The 13,690-nt window shown below is 50.6% G+C and overlaps 33 non-coding genes across 33 annotated transcripts; all 33 read left to right on the plus strand.

Annotated features, from left to right (window-relative positions):
• The first annotated feature begins 793 nt into the window (after positions 1–793).
• LOC134304609 (U2 spliceosomal RNA) lies at positions 794–980 on the plus strand. Its single transcript, XR_010008015.1, has one exon. It is a non-coding gene; the product is annotated as a U2 spliceosomal RNA (small nuclear RNA).
• A 351-nt stretch (positions 981–1,331) lies between these two features.
• Positions 1,332–1,446, plus strand: LOC134304678 (U5 spliceosomal RNA). The gene has a single exon (XR_010008075.1). It is a non-coding gene; the product is annotated as a U5 spliceosomal RNA (small nuclear RNA).
• A 117-nt stretch (positions 1,447–1,563) lies between these two features.
• On the plus strand, positions 1,564–1,754 carry LOC134304595 (U2 spliceosomal RNA). The gene has a single exon (XR_010008004.1). It is a non-coding gene; the product is annotated as a U2 spliceosomal RNA (small nuclear RNA).
• A 355-nt stretch (positions 1,755–2,109) lies between these two features.
• LOC134304681 (U5 spliceosomal RNA) lies at positions 2,110–2,224 on the plus strand. The gene has a single exon (XR_010008077.1). It is a non-coding gene; the product is annotated as a U5 spliceosomal RNA (small nuclear RNA).
• Positions 2,225–2,341: 117 nt separating this feature from the next.
• LOC134304803 (U2 spliceosomal RNA) lies at positions 2,342–2,532 on the plus strand. Its single transcript, XR_010008193.1, has one exon. It is a non-coding gene; the product is annotated as a U2 spliceosomal RNA (small nuclear RNA).
• A 355-nt stretch (positions 2,533–2,887) lies between these two features.
• LOC134304682 (U5 spliceosomal RNA) lies at positions 2,888–3,002 on the plus strand. Its single transcript, XR_010008078.1, has one exon. It is a non-coding gene; the product is annotated as a U5 spliceosomal RNA (small nuclear RNA).
• A 117-nt stretch (positions 3,003–3,119) lies between these two features.
• Positions 3,120–3,310, plus strand: LOC134304804 (U2 spliceosomal RNA). The gene has a single exon (XR_010008194.1). It is a non-coding gene; the product is annotated as a U2 spliceosomal RNA (small nuclear RNA).
• A 354-nt stretch (positions 3,311–3,664) lies between these two features.
• LOC134304683 (U5 spliceosomal RNA) lies at positions 3,665–3,779 on the plus strand. The gene has a single exon (XR_010008079.1). It is a non-coding gene; the product is annotated as a U5 spliceosomal RNA (small nuclear RNA).
• Positions 3,780–3,896: 117 nt separating this feature from the next.
• Positions 3,897–4,087, plus strand: LOC134304805 (U2 spliceosomal RNA). Its single transcript, XR_010008195.1, has one exon. It is a non-coding gene; the product is annotated as a U2 spliceosomal RNA (small nuclear RNA).
• A 354-nt stretch (positions 4,088–4,441) lies between these two features.
• On the plus strand, positions 4,442–4,556 carry LOC134304684 (U5 spliceosomal RNA). The gene has a single exon (XR_010008080.1). It is a non-coding gene; the product is annotated as a U5 spliceosomal RNA (small nuclear RNA).
• Positions 4,557–4,673: 117 nt separating this feature from the next.
• LOC134304594 (U2 spliceosomal RNA) lies at positions 4,674–4,864 on the plus strand. Its single transcript, XR_010008003.1, has one exon. It is a non-coding gene; the product is annotated as a U2 spliceosomal RNA (small nuclear RNA).
• A 355-nt stretch (positions 4,865–5,219) lies between these two features.
• Positions 5,220–5,334, plus strand: LOC134304685 (U5 spliceosomal RNA). The gene has a single exon (XR_010008081.1). It is a non-coding gene; the product is annotated as a U5 spliceosomal RNA (small nuclear RNA).
• A 117-nt stretch (positions 5,335–5,451) lies between these two features.
• On the plus strand, positions 5,452–5,642 carry LOC134304806 (U2 spliceosomal RNA). Its single transcript, XR_010008196.1, has one exon. It is a non-coding gene; the product is annotated as a U2 spliceosomal RNA (small nuclear RNA).
• Positions 5,643–5,999: 357 nt separating this feature from the next.
• Positions 6,000–6,114, plus strand: LOC134304686 (U5 spliceosomal RNA). The gene has a single exon (XR_010008082.1). It is a non-coding gene; the product is annotated as a U5 spliceosomal RNA (small nuclear RNA).
• Positions 6,115–6,231: 117 nt separating this feature from the next.
• LOC134304807 (U2 spliceosomal RNA) lies at positions 6,232–6,422 on the plus strand. Its single transcript, XR_010008197.1, has one exon. It is a non-coding gene; the product is annotated as a U2 spliceosomal RNA (small nuclear RNA).
• Positions 6,423–6,776: 354 nt separating this feature from the next.
• Positions 6,777–6,891, plus strand: LOC134304687 (U5 spliceosomal RNA). The gene has a single exon (XR_010008083.1). It is a non-coding gene; the product is annotated as a U5 spliceosomal RNA (small nuclear RNA).
• A 117-nt stretch (positions 6,892–7,008) lies between these two features.
• LOC134304508 (U2 spliceosomal RNA) lies at positions 7,009–7,199 on the plus strand. The gene has a single exon (XR_010007921.1). It is a non-coding gene; the product is annotated as a U2 spliceosomal RNA (small nuclear RNA).
• A 354-nt stretch (positions 7,200–7,553) lies between these two features.
• Positions 7,554–7,668, plus strand: LOC134304688 (U5 spliceosomal RNA). Its single transcript, XR_010008084.1, has one exon. It is a non-coding gene; the product is annotated as a U5 spliceosomal RNA (small nuclear RNA).
• Positions 7,669–7,785: 117 nt separating this feature from the next.
• LOC134304541 (U2 spliceosomal RNA) lies at positions 7,786–7,976 on the plus strand. Its single transcript, XR_010007953.1, has one exon. It is a non-coding gene; the product is annotated as a U2 spliceosomal RNA (small nuclear RNA).
• Positions 7,977–8,331: 355 nt separating this feature from the next.
• Positions 8,332–8,446, plus strand: LOC134304689 (U5 spliceosomal RNA). The gene has a single exon (XR_010008085.1). It is a non-coding gene; the product is annotated as a U5 spliceosomal RNA (small nuclear RNA).
• A 117-nt stretch (positions 8,447–8,563) lies between these two features.
• On the plus strand, positions 8,564–8,754 carry LOC134304509 (U2 spliceosomal RNA). Its single transcript, XR_010007922.1, has one exon. It is a non-coding gene; the product is annotated as a U2 spliceosomal RNA (small nuclear RNA).
• A 354-nt stretch (positions 8,755–9,108) lies between these two features.
• On the plus strand, positions 9,109–9,223 carry LOC134304690 (U5 spliceosomal RNA). The gene has a single exon (XR_010008086.1). It is a non-coding gene; the product is annotated as a U5 spliceosomal RNA (small nuclear RNA).
• A 117-nt stretch (positions 9,224–9,340) lies between these two features.
• Positions 9,341–9,531, plus strand: LOC134304510 (U2 spliceosomal RNA). The gene has a single exon (XR_010007923.1). It is a non-coding gene; the product is annotated as a U2 spliceosomal RNA (small nuclear RNA).
• Positions 9,532–9,885: 354 nt separating this feature from the next.
• On the plus strand, positions 9,886–10,000 carry LOC134304692 (U5 spliceosomal RNA). Its single transcript, XR_010008088.1, has one exon. It is a non-coding gene; the product is annotated as a U5 spliceosomal RNA (small nuclear RNA).
• Positions 10,001–10,117: 117 nt separating this feature from the next.
• Positions 10,118–10,308, plus strand: LOC134304542 (U2 spliceosomal RNA). Its single transcript, XR_010007954.1, has one exon. It is a non-coding gene; the product is annotated as a U2 spliceosomal RNA (small nuclear RNA).
• A 355-nt stretch (positions 10,309–10,663) lies between these two features.
• On the plus strand, positions 10,664–10,778 carry LOC134304693 (U5 spliceosomal RNA). Its single transcript, XR_010008089.1, has one exon. It is a non-coding gene; the product is annotated as a U5 spliceosomal RNA (small nuclear RNA).
• A 117-nt stretch (positions 10,779–10,895) lies between these two features.
• LOC134304566 (U2 spliceosomal RNA) lies at positions 10,896–11,086 on the plus strand. Its single transcript, XR_010007977.1, has one exon. It is a non-coding gene; the product is annotated as a U2 spliceosomal RNA (small nuclear RNA).
• A 355-nt stretch (positions 11,087–11,441) lies between these two features.
• On the plus strand, positions 11,442–11,556 carry LOC134304694 (U5 spliceosomal RNA). Its single transcript, XR_010008090.1, has one exon. It is a non-coding gene; the product is annotated as a U5 spliceosomal RNA (small nuclear RNA).
• A 117-nt stretch (positions 11,557–11,673) lies between these two features.
• Positions 11,674–11,864, plus strand: LOC134304511 (U2 spliceosomal RNA). Its single transcript, XR_010007924.1, has one exon. It is a non-coding gene; the product is annotated as a U2 spliceosomal RNA (small nuclear RNA).
• Positions 11,865–12,219: 355 nt separating this feature from the next.
• Positions 12,220–12,334, plus strand: LOC134304695 (U5 spliceosomal RNA). Its single transcript, XR_010008091.1, has one exon. It is a non-coding gene; the product is annotated as a U5 spliceosomal RNA (small nuclear RNA).
• A 117-nt stretch (positions 12,335–12,451) lies between these two features.
• On the plus strand, positions 12,452–12,642 carry LOC134304543 (U2 spliceosomal RNA). Its single transcript, XR_010007955.1, has one exon. It is a non-coding gene; the product is annotated as a U2 spliceosomal RNA (small nuclear RNA).
• A 355-nt stretch (positions 12,643–12,997) lies between these two features.
• On the plus strand, positions 12,998–13,112 carry LOC134304696 (U5 spliceosomal RNA). The gene has a single exon (XR_010008092.1). It is a non-coding gene; the product is annotated as a U5 spliceosomal RNA (small nuclear RNA).
• A 117-nt stretch (positions 13,113–13,229) lies between these two features.
• LOC134304567 (U2 spliceosomal RNA) lies at positions 13,230–13,420 on the plus strand. The gene has a single exon (XR_010007978.1). It is a non-coding gene; the product is annotated as a U2 spliceosomal RNA (small nuclear RNA).
• Positions 13,421–13,690: the final 270 nt, after the last annotated feature.

Below are 13,690 nucleotides of genomic sequence, written 5' to 3' on the forward strand. Positions count from 1 at the left end.
TGGGATAATAGAGGTCCCAGGGCCGAGCAGCTGCCATGGCATTATGGACAGGCTGTCAAATGGCTAAAGGTAAATAAAGAGGGGAAAGACAGAAACATATGCACGAACCACAAAAGGCTTTATGAGGAAGTCAGGAGTAGGAGGGTAAGGGAAAGTAAAAGAAGAATAGAAGCAGGAACAGTGTGGACCAGAATACAACCATTGGGGCTGGAAAACAGGTTGAAAGACATGAACTGGCAAATAGTGCACAGGAAACTACCAGTGAAAGAAATCATGTACAGACACGGAATTAGTAAGACAAACAGGTGTCCGAGAGAGGGGTGTGGAAGGGAAGAATCGATAATACACGTGTTTTGGGAATGTAATGTGGCTAGGGAAGTATGGCAGAAGGTTGGAACATGGTTGGAAAACATAGGAAAAGGGTTTAGAGTAACGTGGGAAGCGGTAGACAAAGGGTTAGGAGGAATGGGGAAGGGAAGAAGCAGATTCATGCTATGGCTAACAATAAGCCTGGTTAAGAGAGGGATATGGGAGGACAGACAGGTGGAGGTGAAAGGAGGGAAGGGAAAGGGAGTGATGGGGATAGTCAAGAAAGTCGAATGGGAAATTAGGACAAGAATGAAAGAAGATGAAATGGACTTGGGGTGGGAAAAAGGGAAGGAAAAGTGGGGGAGATTATGGGACATGTGTATGAAAAAGATATGATGATTAAAATGAATGTAATAGTGGTGTTGAAAAAGAAATGAAAATGAAAGTTCTGTAAATAGTTTGTAATGTGTGAAAATGTGTGTAAATAAACTTTTGTAAAAAAAAAAAAAAAAAAAAAATCTGTTCTTATCAGTTTAATATCTGATACGTCCTCTACCCGAGGACCATATATTAAATGGATTTTTAGGCCTGGGAGTCGGAAGAGGGGCTTGCTCCGTCCACTCCACGCATTGACCAGGTATTGCATTGCCTCCTGGCACGGTGCACCCTCATAAACGGTCAAACGAAAGAGTAATTGACGAATGCTGGTGACTGGCCCCTGCTGGAAAGCTGTTGGGATTAGGGGTACGGCCCGGGGTTTCCTCGGTCCTTTTGCGCTAGGGAGTCCCCCTTTTCCCGCTTTTTCATTTTCCCTCCATTTTACTTAAAAAAAAAAAAAAAAAAAAAAAAGGCGAAAGACTTAATTTTCCCCCTCCCTGTGTTTCTCCAGGCAAAGGCTGTGCTGCTTCGTCACCCACCCGACGACCCAAGGGCGCTTTTGCTGCAGGTTTTCGTCGCTCTACCTCGAGCCCTCTTCCTTGAGCGGCCGGTGGCCTACGGAGGCCCGGGCGACCGGCGAGCAGGGCTGGAGTTTCTCTTCATTCACGTACAAATCTTTCGCCTTTTACTAAAGATTTCCGTGGAGAGGAACGTTGACAAGTTCAACTTATTTTTTGAAGGCTTTGTCTTTGCAAAGCTGCTCTTTTGCTGGTGGAATGACAGAAGGTGTGTGGGCGTGAAGGCGGCCGGTCAGCGCCGTCCACTAGTCCGGACCCTCAAAAGGTAGGGCCCGTGGCCCGGCGCCTATTTCAGGTTATCGCTTCTCGATCTTTTGGCTAAGATCAAGTGTAGTATCTGTTCTTATCAGTTTAATATCTGATACGTCCTCTACCCGAGGACCATATATTAAATGGATTTTTAGGCCTGGGAGTCGGAAGAGGGGCTTGCTCCGTCCACTCCACGCATCGACCAGGTATTGCATTGCCTCCTGGCATGGTGCACCCTCATAAACGGTCAAACGAAAGAGTAATTGACGAATGCTGGTGACTGGCCCCTGCTGGAAAGCTGTTGGGATTAGGGGTACGGCCCGGGGTTTCCTCGGTCCTTTTGCGCTAGGGAGTCCCCCTTTTCCCGCTTTTTCATTTTCCCTCCATTTTACTTAAAAAAAAAAAAAAAAAAAAAAAAAAAAGGCGAAAGACTTAATTTTCCCCCTCCCTGTGTTTCTCCAGGCAAAGGCTGTGCTGCTTCGTCACCCACCCGACGACCCAAGGGCGCTTTTGCTGCAGGTTTTCGTCGCTCTACCTCGAGCCCTCTTCCTTGAGCGGCCGGTGGCCTACGGAGGCCCGGGCGACCGGCGAGCAGGGCTGGAGTTTCTCTTCATTCACGTACAAATCTTTCGCCTTTTACTAAAGATTTCCGTGGAGAGGAACGTTGACAAGTTCAACTTATTTTTTGAAGGCTTTGTCTTTGCAAAGCTGCTCTTTTGCTGGTGGAATGACAGAAGGTGTGTGGGCGTGAAGGCGGCCGGTCAGCGCCGTCCACTAGTCCGGACCCTCAAAAGGTAGGGCCCGTGGCCCGGCGCCTATTTCAGGTTATCGCTTCTCGGCCTTTTGGCTAAGATCAAGTGTAGTATCTGTTCTTATCAGTTTAATATCTGATACGTCCTCTACCCGAGGACCATATATTAAATGGATTTTTAGGCCTGGGAGTCGGAAGAGGGGCTTGCTCCGTCCACTCCACGCATCGACCAGGTATTGCATTGCCTCCTGGCACGGTGCACCCTCATAAACGGTCAAACGAAAGAGTAATTGACGAATGCTGGTGACTGGCCCCTGCTGGAAAGCTGTTGGGATTAGGGGTACGGCCCGGGGTTTCCTCGGTCCTTTTGCGCTAGGGAGTCCCCCTTTTCCCGCTTTTTCATTTTCCCTCCATTTTACTTAAAAAAAAAAAAAAAAAAAAAAAAAAAAGGCGAAAGACTTAATTTTCCCCCTCCCTGTGTTTCTCCAGGCAAAGGCTGTGCTGCTTCGTCACCCACCCGACGACCCAAGGGCGCTTTTGCTGCAGGTTTTCGTCGCTCTACCTCGAGCCCTCTTCCTTGAGCGGCCGGTGGCCTACGGAGGCCCGGGCGACCAGCGAGCAGGGCTGGAGTTTCTCTTCATTCACGTACAAATCTTTCGCCTTTTACTAAAGATTTCCGTGGAGAGGAACGTTGACAAGTTCAACTTATTTTTTGAAGGCTTTGTCTTTGCAAAGCTGCTCTTTTGCTGGTGGAATGACAGAAGATGTGTGGGCGTGAAGGCGGCCGGTCAGCGCCGTCCACTAGTCCGGACCCTCAAAAGGTAGGGCCCGTGGCCCGGCGCCTATTTCAGGTTATCGCTTCTCGGCCTTTTGGCTAAGATCAAGTGTAGTATCTGTTCTTATCAGTTTAATATCTGATACGTCCTCTACCCGAGGACCATATATTAAATGGATTTTTAGGCCTGGGAGTCGGAAGAGGGGCTTGCTCCGTCCACTCCACGCATCGACCAGGTATTGCATTGCCTCCTGGCACGGTGCACCCTCATAAACGGTCAAACGAAAGAGTAATTGACGAATGCTGGTGACTGGCCCCTGCTGGAAAGCTGTTGGGATTAGGGGTACGGCCCGGGGTTTCCTCGGTCCTTTTGCGCTAGGGAGTCCCCCTTTTCCCGCTTTTTCATTTTCCCTCCATTTTACTTAAAAAAAAAAAAAAAAAAAAAAAAAAAGGCGAAAGACTTAATTTTCCCCCTCCCTGTGTTTCTCCAGGCAAAGGCTGTGCTGCTTCGTCACCCACCCGACGACCCAAGGGCGCTTTTGCTGCAGGTTTTCGTCGCTCTACCTCGAGCCCTCTTCCTTGAGCGGCCGGTGGCCTACGGAGGCCCGGGCGACCGGCGAGCAGGGCTGGAGTTTCTCTTCATTCACGTACAAATCTTTCGCCTTTTACTAAAGATTTCCGTGGAGAGGAACGTTGACAAGTTCAACTTATTTTTTGAAGGCTTTGTCTTTGCAAAGCTGCTCTTTTGCTGGTGGAATGACAGAAGGTGTGTGGGCGTGAAGGCGGCCGGTCAGCGCCGTCCACTAGTCCGGACCCTCAAAAGGTAGGGCCCGTGGCCCGGCGCCTATTTCAGGTTATCGCTTCTCGGCCTTTTGGCTAAGATCAAGTGTAGTATCTGTTCTTATCAGTTTAATATCTGATACGTCCTCTACCCGAGGACCATATATTAAATGGATTTTTAGGCCTGGGAGTCGGAAGAGGGGCTTGCTCCGTCCACTCCACGCATCGACCAGGTATTGCATTGCCTCCTGGCACGGTGCACCCTCATAAACGGTCAAACGAAAGAGTAATTGACGAATGCTGGTGACTGGCCCCTGCTGGAAAGCTGTTGGGATTAGGGGTACGGCCCGGGGTTTCCTCGGTCCTTTTGCGCTAGGGAGTCCCCCTTTTCCCGCTTTTTCATTTTCCCTCCATTTTACTTAAAAAAAAAAAAAAAAAAAAAAAAAAAGGCGAAAGACTTAATTTTCCCCCTCCCTGTGTTTCTCCAGGCAAAGGCTGTGCTGCTTCGTCACCCACCCGACGACCCAAGGGCGCTTTTGCTGCAGGTTTTCGTCGCTCTACCTCGAGCCCTCTTCCTTGAGCGGCCGGTGGCCTACGGAGGCCCGGGCGACCGGCGAGCAGGGCTGGAGTTTCTCTTCATTCACGTACAAATCTTTCGCCTTTTACTAAAGATTTCCGTGGAGAGGAACGTTGACAAGTTCAACTTATTTTTTGAAGGCTTTGTCTTTGCAAAGCTGCTCTTTTGCTGGTGGAATGACAGAAGGTGTGTGGGCGTGAAGGCGGCCGGTCAGCGCCGTCCACTAGTCCGGACCCTCAAAAGGTAGGGCCCGTGGCCCGGCGCCTATTTCAGGTTATCGCTTCTCGATCTTTTGGCTAAGATCAAGTGTAGTATCTGTTCTTATCAGTTTAATATCTGATACGTCCTCTACCCGAGGACCATATATTAAATGGATTTTTAGGCCTGGGAGTCGGAAGAGGGGCTTGCTCCGTCCACTCCACGCATCGACCAGGTATTGCATTGCCTCCTGGCACGGTGCACCCTCATAAACGGTCAAACGAAAGAGTAATTGACGAATGCTGGTGACTGGCCCCTGCTGGAAAGCTGTTGGGATTAGGGGTACGGCCCGGGGTTTCCTCGGTCCTTTTGCGCTAGGGAGTCCCCCTTTTCCCGCTTTTTCATTTTCCCTCCATTTTACTTAAAAAAAAAAAAAAAAAAAAAAAAAAAAGGCGAAAGACTTAATTTTCCCCCTCCCTGTGTTTCTCCAGGCAAAGGCTGTGCTGCTTCGTCACCCACCCGACGACCCAAGGGCGCTTTTGCTGCAGGTTTTCGTCGCTCTACCTCGAGCCCTCTTCCTTGAGCGGCCGGTGGCCTACGGAGGCCCGGGCGACCGGCGAGCAGGGCTGGAGTTTCTCTTCATTCACGTACAAATCTTTCGCCTTTTACTAAAGATTTCCGTGGAGAGGAACGTTGACAAGTTCAACTTATTTTTTGAAGGCTTTGTCTTTGCAAAGCTGCTCTTTTGCTGGTGGAATGACAGAAGGTGTGTGGGCGTGAAGGCGGCCGGTCAGCGCCGTCCACTAGTCCGGACCCTCAAAAGGTAGGGCCCGTGGCCCGGCGCCTATTTCAGGTTATCGCTTCTCGGCCTTTTGGCTAAGATCAAGTGTAGTATCTGTTCTTATCAGTTTAATATCTGATACGTCCTCTACCCGAGGACCATATATTAAATGGATTTTTAGGCCTGGGAGTCGGAAGAGGGGCTTGCTCCGTCCACTCCACGCATCGACCAGGTATTGCATTGCCTCCTGGCACGGTGCACCCTCATAAACGGTCAAACGAAAGAGTAATTGACGAATGCTGGTGACTGGCCCCTGCTGGAAAGCTGTTGGGATTAGGGGTACGGCCCGGGGTTTCCTCGGTCCTTTTGCGCTAGGGAGTCCCCCTTTTCCCGCTTTTTCATTTTCCCTCCATTTTACTTAAAAAAAAAAAAAAAAAAAAAAAAAAAAAAGGCGAAAGACTTAATTTTCCCCCTCCCTGTGTTTCTCCAGGCAAAGGCTGTGCTGCTTCGTCACCCACCCGACGACCCAAGGGCGCTTTTGCTGCAGGTTTTCGTCGCTCTACCTCGAGCCCTCTTCCTTGAGCGGCCGGTGGCCTACGGAGGCCCGGGCGACCAGCGAGCAGGGCTGGAGTTTCTCTTCATTCACGTACAAATCTTTCGCCTTTTACTAAAGATTTCCGTGGAGAGGAACGTTGACAAGTTCAACTTATTTTTTGAAGGCTTTGTCTTTGCAAAGCTGCTCTTTTGCTGGTGGAATGACAGAAGATGTGTGGGCGTGAAGGCGGCCGGTCAGCGCCGTCCACTAGTCCGGACCCTCAAAAGGTAGGGCCCGTGGCCCGGCGCCTATTTCAGGTTATCGCTTCTCGGCCTTTTGGCTAAGATCAAGTGTAGTATCTGTTCTTATCAGTTTAATATCTGATACGTCCTCTACCCGAGGACCATATATTAAATGGATTTTTAGGCCTGGGAGTCGGAAGAGGGGCTTGCTCCGTCCACTCCACGCATCGACCAGGTATTGCATTGCCTCCTGGCACGGTGCACCCTCATAAACGGTCAAACGAAAGAGTAATTGACGAATGCTGGTGACTGGCCCCTGCTGGAAAGCTGTTGGGATTAGGGGTACGGCCCGGGGTTTCCTCGGTCCTTTTGCGCTAGGGAGTCCCCCTTTTCCCGCTTTTTCATTTTCCCTCCATTTTACTTAAAAAAAAAAAAAAAAAAAAAAAAAAAGGCGAAAGACTTAATTTTCCCCCTCCCTGTGTTTCTCCAGGCAAAGGCTGTGCTGCTTCGTCACCCACCCGACGACCCAAGGGCGCTTTTGCTGCAGGTTTTCGTCGCTCTACCTCGAGCCCTCTTCCTTGAGCGGCCGGTGGCCTACGGAGGCCCGGGCGACCGGCGAGCAGGGCTGGAGTTTCTCTTCATTCACGTACAAATCTTTCGCCTTTTACTAAAGATTTCCGTGGAGAGGAACGTTGACAAGTTCAACTTATTTTTTGAAGGCTTTGTCTTTGCAAAGCTGCTCTTTTGCTGGTGGAATGACAGAAGGTGTGTGGGCGTGAAGGCGGCCGGTCAGCGCCGTCCACTAGTCCGGACCCTCAAAAGGTAGGGCCCGTGGCCCGGCGCCTATTTCAGGTTATCGCTTCTCGGCCTTTTGGCTAAGATCAAGTGTAGTATCTGTTCTTATCAGTTTAATATCTGATACGTCCTCTACCCGAGGACCATATATTAAATGGATTTTTAGGCCTGGGAGTCGGAAGAGGGGCTTGCTCCGTCCACTCCACGCATCGACCAGGTATTGCATTGCCTCCTGGCACGGTGCACCCTCATAAACGGTCAAACGAAAGAGTAATTGACGAATGCTGGTGACTGGCCCCTGCTGGAAAGCTGTTGGGATTAGGGGTACGGCCCGGGGTTTCCTCGGTCCTTTTGCGCTAGGGAGTCCCCCTTTTCCCGCTTTTTCATTTTCCCTCCATTTTACTTAAAAAAAAAAAAAAAAAAAAAAAAAAAGGCGAAAGACTTAATTTTCCCCCTCCCTGTGTTTCTCCAGGCAAAGGCTGTGCTGCTTCGTCACCCACCCGACGACCCAAGGGCGCTTTTGCTGCAGGTTTTCGTCGCTCTACCTCGAGCCCTCTTCCTTGAGCGGCCGGTGGCCTACGGAGGCCCGGGCGACCGGCGAGCAGGGCTGGAGTTTCTCTTCATTCACGTACAAATCTTTCGCCTTTTACTAAAGATTTCCGTGGAGAGGAACGTTGACAAGTTCAACTTATTTTTTGAAGGCTTTGTCTTTGCAAAGCTGCTCTTTTGCTGGTGGAATGACAGAAGGTGTGTGGGCGTGAAGGCGGCCGGTCAGCGCCGTCCACTAGTCCGGACCCTCAAAAGGTAGGGCCCGTGGCCCGGCGCCTATTTCAGGTTATCGCTTCTCGGCCTTTTGGCTAAGATCAAGTGTAGTATCTGTTCTTATCAGTTTAATATCTGATACGTCCTCTACCCGAGGACCATATATTAAATGGATTTTTAGGCCTGGGAGTCGGAAGAGGGGCTTGCTCCGTCCACTCCACGCATTGACCAGGTATTGCATTGCCTCCTGGCACGGTGCACTCTCATAAACGGTCAAACGAAAGAGTAATTGACGAATGCTGGTGACTGGCCCCTGCTGGAAAGCTGTTGGGATTAGGGGTACGGCCCGGGGTTTCCTCGGTCCTTTTGCGCTAGGGAGTCCCCCTTTTCCCGCTTTTTCATTTTCCCTCCATTTTACTTAAAAAAAAAAAAAAAAAAAAAAAAAAAAGGCGAAAGACTTAATTTTCCCCCTCCCTGTGTTTCTCCAGGCAAAGGCTGTGCTGCTTCGTCACCCACCCGACGACCCAAGGGCGCTTTTGCTGCAGGTTTTCGTCGCTCTACCTCGAGCCCTCTTCCTTGAGCGGCCGGTGGCCTACGGAGGCCCGGGCGACCAGCGAGCAGGGCTGGAGTTTCTCTTCATTCACGTACAAATCTTTCGCCTTTTACTAAAGATTTCCGTGGAGAGGAACGTTGACAAGTTCAACTTATTTTTTGAAGGCTTTGTCTTTGCAAAGCTGCTCTTTTGCTGGTGGAATGACAGAAGATGTGTGGGCGTGAAGGCGGCCGGTCAGCGCCGTCCACTAGTCCGGACCCTCAAAAGGTAGGGCCCGTGGCCCGGCGCCTATTTCAGGTTATCGCTTCTCGGCCTTTTGGCTAAGATCAAGTGTAGTATCTGTTCTTATCAGTTTAATATCTGATACGTCCTCTACCCGAGGACCATATATTAAATGGATTTTTAGGCCTGGGAGTCGGAAGAGGGGCTTGCTCCGTCCACTCCACGCATCGACCAGGTATTGCATTGCCTCCTGGCACGGTGCACCCTCATAAACGGTCAAACGAAAGAGTAATTGACGAATGCTGGTGACTGGCCCCTGCTGGAAAGCTGTTGGGATTAGGGGTACGGCCCGGGGTTTCCTCGGTCCTTTTGCGCTAGGGAGTCCCCCTTTTCCCGCTTTTTCATTTTCCCTCCATTTTACTTAAAAAAAAAAAAAAAAAAAAAAAAAAAGGCGAAAGACTTAATTTTCCCCCTCCCTGTGTTTCTCCAGGCAAAGGCTGTGCTGCTTCGTCACCCACCCGACGACCCAAGGGCGCTTTTGCTGCAGGTTTTCGTCGCTCTACCTCGAGCCCTCTTCCTTGAGCGGCCGGTGGCCTACGGAGGCCCGGGCGACCGGCGAGCAGGGCTGGAGTTTCTCTTCATTCACGTACAAATCTTTCGCCTTTTACTAAAGATTTCCGTGGAGAGGAACGTTGACAAGTTCAACTTATTTTTTGAAGGCTTTGTCTTTGCAAAGCTGCTCTTTTGCTGGTGGAATGACAGAAGGTGTGTGGGCGTGAAGGCGGCCGGTCAGCGCCGTCCACTAGTCCGGACCCTCAAAAGGTAGGGCCCGTGGCCCGGCGCCTATTTCAGGTTATCGCTTCTCGGCCTTTTGGCTAAGATCAAGTGTAGTATCTGTTCTTATCAGTTTAATATCTGATACGTCCTCTACCCGAGGACCATATATTAAATGGATTTTTAGGCCTGGGAGTCGGAAGAGGGGCTTGCTCCGTCCACTCCACGCATCGACCAGGTATTGCATTGCCTCCTGGCACGGTGCACCCTCATAAACGGTCAAACGAAAGAATAATTGACGAATGCTGGTGACTGGCCCCTGCTGGAAAGCTGTTGGGATTAGGGGTACGGCCCGGGGTTTCCTCGGTCCTTTTGCGCTAGGGAGTCCCCCTTTTCCCGCTTTTTCATTTTCCCTCCATTTTACTTAAAAAAAAAAAAAAAAAAAAAAAAAAAGGCGAAAGACTTAATTTTCCCCCTCCCTGTGTTTCTCCAGGCAAAGGCTGTGCTGCTTCGTCACCCACCCGACGACCCAAGGGCGCTTTTGCTGCAGGTTTTCGTCGCTCTACCTCGAGCCCTCTTCCTTGAGCGGCCGGTGGCCTACGGAGGCCCGGGCGACCGGCGAGCAGGGCTGGAGTTTCTCTTCATTCACGTACAAATCTTTCGCCTTTTACTAAAGATTTCCGTGGAGAGGAACGTTGACAAGTTCAACTTATTTTTTGAAGGCTTTGTCTTTGCAAAGCTGCTCTTTTGCTGGTGGAATGACAGAAGGTGTGTGGGCGTGAAGGCGGCCGGTCAGCGCCGTCCACTAGTCCGGACCCTCAAAAGGTAGGGCCCGTGGCCCGGCGCCTATTTCAGGTTATCGCTTCTCGGCCTTTTGGCTAAGATCAAGTGTAGTATCTGTTCTTATCAGTTTAATATCTGATACGTCCTCTACCCGAGGACCATATATTAAATGGATTTTTAGGCCTGGGAGTCGGAAGAGGGGCTTGCTCCGTCCACTCCACGCATTGACCAGGTATTGCATTGCCTCCTGGCACGGTGCACTCTCATAAACGGTCAAACGAAAGAGTAATTGACGAATGCTGGTGACTGGCCCCTGCTGGAAAGCTGTTGGGATTAGGGGTACGGCCCGGGGTTTCCTCGGTCCTTTTGCGCTAGGGAGTCCCCCTTTTCCCGCTTTTTCATTTTCCCTCCATTTTACTTAAAAAAAAAAAAAAAAAAAAAAAAAAAAGGCGAAAGACTTAATTTTCCCCCTCCCTGTGTTTCTCCAGGCAAAGGCTGTGCTGCTTCGTCACCCACCCGACGACCCAAGGGCGCTTTTGCTGCAGGTTTTCGTCGCTCTACCTCGAGCCCTCTTCCTTGAGCGGCCGGTGGCCTACGGAGGCCCGGGCGACCGGCGAGCAGGGCTGGAGTTTCTCTTCATTCACGTACAAATCTTTCGCCTTTTACTAAAGATTTCCGTGGAGAGGAACGTTGACAAGTTCAACTTATTTTTTGAAGGCTTTGTCTTTGCAAAGCTGCTCTTTTGCTGGTGGAATGACAGAAGGTGTGTGGGCGTGAAGGCGGCCGGTCAGCGCCGTCCACTAGTCCGGACCCTCAAAAGGTAGGGCCCGTGGCCCGGCGCCTATTTCAGGTTATCGCTTCTCGACCTTTTGGCTAAGATCAAGTGTAGTATCTGTTCTTATCAGTTTAATATCTGATACGTCCTCTACCCGAGGACCATATATTAAATGGATTTTTAGGCCTGGGAGTCGGAAGAGGGGCTTGCTCCGTCCACTCCACGCATCGACCAGGTATTGCATTGCCTCCTGGCACGGTGCACCCTCATAAACGGTCAAACGAAAGAGTAATTGACGAATGCTGGTGACTGGCCCCTGCTGGAAAGCTGTTGGGATTAGGGGTACGGCCCGGGGTTTCCTCGGTCCTTTTGCGCTAGGGAGTCCCCCTTTTCCCGCTTTTTCATTTTCCCTCCATTTTACTTAAAAAAAAAAAAAAAAAAAAAAAAAAAAGGCGAAAGACTTAATTTTCCCCCTCCCTGTGTTTCTCCAGGCAAAGGCTGTGCTGCTTCGTCACCCACCCGACGACCCAAGGGCGCTTTTGCTGCAGGTTTTCGTCGCTCTACCTCGAGCCCTCTTCCTTGAGCGGCCGGTGGCCTACGGAGGCCCGGGCGACCGGCGAGCAGGGCTGGAGTTTCTCTTCATTCACGTACAAATCTTTCGCCTTTTACTAAAGATTTCCGTGGAGAGGAACGTTGACAAGTTCAACTTATTTTTTGAAGGCTTTGTCTTTGCAAAGCTGCTCTTTTGCTGGTGGAATGACAGAAGGTGTGTGGGCGTGAAGGCGGCCGGTCAGCGCCGTCCACTAGTCCGGACCCTCAAAAGGTAGGGCCCGTGGCCCGGCGCCTATTTCAGGTTATCGCTTCTCGGCCTTTTGGCTAAGATCAAGTGTAGTATCTGTTCTTATCAGTTTAATATCTGATACGTCCTCTACCCGAGGACCATATATTAAATGGATTTTTAGGCCTGGGAGTCGGAAGAGGGGCTTGCTCCGTCCACTCCACGCATCGACCAGGTATTGCATTGCCTCCTGGCACGGTGCACCCTCATAAACGGTCAAACGAAAGAGTAATTGACGAATGCTGGTGACTGGCCCCTGCTGGAAAGCTGTTGGGATTAGGGGTACGGCCCGGGGTTTCCTCGGTCCTTTTGCGCTAGGGAGTCCCCCTTTTCCCGCTTTTTCATTTTCCCTCCATTTTACTTAAAAAAAAAAAAAAAAAAAAAAAAAAAAGGCGAAAGACTTAATTTTCCCCCTCCCTGTGTTTCTCCAGGCAAAGGCTGTGCTGCTTCGTCACCCACCCGACGACCCAAGGGCGCTTTTGCTGCAGGTTTTCGTCGCTCTACCTCGAGCCCTCTTCCTTGAGCGGCCGGTGGCCTACGGAGGCCCGGGCGACCGGCGAGCAGGGCTGGAGTTTCTCTTCATTCACGTACAAATCTTTCGCCTTTTACTAAAGATTTCCGTGGAGAGGAACGTTGACAAGTTCAACTTATTTTTTGAAGGCTTTGTCTTTGCAAAGCTGCTCTTTTGCTGGTGGAATGACAGAAGGTGTGTGGGCGTGAAGGCGGCCGGTCAGCGCCGTCCACTAGTCCGGACCCTCAAAAGGTAGGGCCCGTGGCCCGGCGCCTATTTCAGGTTATCGCTTCTCGGCCTTTTGGCTAAGATCAAGTGTAGTATCTGTTCTTATCAGTTTAATATCTGATACGTCCTCTACCCGAGGACCATATATTAAATGGATTTTTAGGCCTGGGAGTCGGAAGAGGGGCTTGCTCCGTCCACTCCACGCATTGACCAGGTATTGCATTGCCTCCTGGCACGGTGCACTCTCATAAACGGTCAAACGAAAGAGTAATTGACGAATGCTGGTGACTGGCCCCTGCTGGAAAGCTGTTGGGATTAGGGGTACGGCCCGGGGTTTCCTCGGTCCTTTTGCGCTAGGGAGTCCCCCTTTTCCCGCTTTTTCATTTTCCCTCCATTTTACTTAAAAAAAAAAAAAAAAAAAAAAAAAAAAGGCGAAAGACTTAATTTTCCCCCTCCCTGTGTTTCTCCAGGCAAAGGCTGTGCTGCTTCGTCACCCACCCGACGACCCAAGGGCGCTTTTGCTGCAGGTTTTCGTCGCTCTACCTCGAGCCCTCTTCCTTGAGCGGCCGGTGGCCTACGGAGGCCCGGGCGACCGGCGAGCAGGGCTGGAGTTTCTCTTCATTCACGTACAAATCTTTCGCCTTTTACTAAAGATTTCCGTGGAGAGGAACGTTGACAAGTTCAACTTATTTTTTGAAGGCTTTGTCTTTGCAAAGCTGCTCTTTTGCTGGTGGAATGACAGAAGGTGTGTGGGCGTGAAGGCGGCCGGTCAGCGCCGTCCACTAGTCCGGACCCTCAAAAGGTAGGGCCCGTGGCCCGGCGCCTATTTCAGGTTATCGCTTCTCGACCTTTTGGCTAAGATCAAGTGTAGTATCTGTTCTTATCAGTTTAATATCTGATACGTCCTCTACCCGAGGACCATATATTAAATGGATTTTTAGGCCTGGGAGTCGGAAGAGGGGCTTGCTCCGTCCACTCCACGCATCGACCAGGTATTGCATTGCCTCCTGGCACGGTGCACCCTCATAAACGGTCAAACGAAAGAGTAATTGACGAATGCTGGTGACTGGCCCCTGCTGGAAAGCTGTTGGGATTAGGGGTACGGCCCGGGGTTTCCTCGGTCCTTTTGCGCTAGGGAGTCCCCCTTTTCCCGCTTTTTCATTTTCCCTCCATTTTACTTAAAAAAAAAAAAAAAAAAAAAAAAAAAGGCGAAAGACTTAATTTTCCCCCTCCCTGTGTTTCTCCAGGCAAAGGCTGTGCTGCTTCGTCACCCACCCGACGACCCAAGGGCGCTTT

The sequence above is a fragment of the Trichomycterus rosablanca genome, unplaced genomic scaffold (assembly GCF_030014385.1).
Source record: "Trichomycterus rosablanca isolate fTriRos1 unplaced genomic scaffold, fTriRos1.hap1 scaffold_112, whole genome shotgun sequence".
Classification (NCBI taxonomy): domain Eukaryota; kingdom Metazoa; phylum Chordata; class Actinopteri; order Siluriformes; family Trichomycteridae; genus Trichomycterus; species Trichomycterus rosablanca.